Source organism: Octopus bimaculoides, chromosome 15 (assembly GCF_001194135.2).
Source record: "Octopus bimaculoides isolate UCB-OBI-ISO-001 chromosome 15, ASM119413v2, whole genome shotgun sequence".
Lineage (NCBI taxonomy): Eukaryota > Metazoa > Mollusca > Cephalopoda > Octopoda > Octopodidae > Octopus > Octopus bimaculoides.
In genome coordinates, this window is record NC_068995.1 from 38,889,281 (window position 1) to 38,891,144 (window position 1,864).

Consider the following 1,864-nt stretch of genomic DNA (forward strand, 5'->3'; position numbering starts at 1 on the left):
AGAGAGAGAGAGAGAGAGAGAGAGAGAGAGAGAGATTTGTATATAAAACATTTCCTCTATTCCTATACCTCTCTTTCTTTAAAGAAATTGCCATCGATAAGTATTGTCATTAAATGATATGAAGTATTTAAGTATATATATATATATTAATGAACTGACCAGACTATTGGCCATTAAAAAACGATTTAAGAATGAAACTAATTAACTGGTCGTTGAAGAATAAGATTTATGATTTCGACTTTTTCTTAGTGAAGATAATAATCCTCTTATGAACGAACATGGAAATCAGGAAGAAATTCAGTGCATTTTATTAAATTCTGCTGAAATAGATGTTGAGATACTCAACTCATTAATTTTCTATTCTGTAAAATGAGATATTGAAAAAATATATACTATTGTCTGCCACTCCGTAAAACTTCCCCCACCACTAATACAAAAATTAATACTATTACTATTATGGCTACTATATAACTAAGAGGCAAAGGATATTCATTTGAGGAGGCGGATTCTAGTGCAGCCATGACAATATATTGTTTCTATGAGGGGGGGATGGTATTGAGTAAGAGCGTCTTTCAGTTAGAATCTCGATATGCAGCTAATAAATAATACTCGTAATTATGATACTACTACTACTACTACTACTACTACTACTACTACTACTAGTGCTACTATTGGTGCTACTGCTGCTACTACTACTACTGCTGTTGCTGCTATTGCTGATGTTACTACTACTACTACTACTACTACTACTACTACTACTACGACTACTACTACTACTACTACTACTACTACTACTACTACTACTACTACTACTACTACTACTACTGCCACAACGACGACGTCGATGACTATGAGAATGAGAGTAATTATCGTGTTGACGAGTAAGATATTCGTTGTGCTTATGATGTTTACCTTCTTCGCTGGGTACAAGATATTTATAATTGCACAATAATTGAAAATGCAAATCAATGATGAACAATTCAACAAGGATATGACTTGGTACTGAATTTTACATATAATATGCAGTGCATCTAATTCATCAACAATAAATTATTTCCTATTTACAGCAATATTAACTAACAAATGTATGTATGTGGGTGCGTATGTGTGGGTGCAGTTGTACAGACAGCCAGATAGATAAATAATAGAGAGAGGCAGAGACAGTAAATGCAGGATGGATACAGTTACTGTTTTTGCCAATAGGTTTGTGTAGCAACTCCTTTATGAGTTCAAACGTTTACCGAGAAATTCTTGTTCTTCTTTCTGTCATTTTATCTTGATTCTGTTTCCACCATGATTACGCTTAATTGCGTGTGAGTCTATATGTGTGTGTGTATAAATCTGGTTCATCACATTCCTCTTTCCCTTTCCGAAGTGTTTATCGGGACTATTTTCCGAATCGTGATGTGTGAAGTTCAACATTTACCAGGAATCCTTCCCACATTTTCATAACAGCTTATTCATTTGCGATAGTACGGTAACTATCAGTGATTAGCGATTATGAATGATAGTTATACTCAATCTCTTTACAGTTTAATCATGAAATTATGACTCAATTATTCAAAAGTTTCTGATCAATGACCTTATTTTCAAGGTAATTTAGCTTTTATCTTTTACTGCGAATATTCTGTGTCACTGACTTGAAATATTTTAGTCGAAAAATCAATCCCTCTTGTTATGTTTCATTAAATCCTGGCACTTATTCTATAGACAATTTTAGGAATGTCTAAGGTATATAGAGGTAAAAAAAACCGGGGGTGTTTTAAAAACGTTGTAGGAGACAAGACAAATGATAAACGTACAATGATAAACGTAGAGAGATGCGCACACACACACACACACACACATACACTCATATATATAT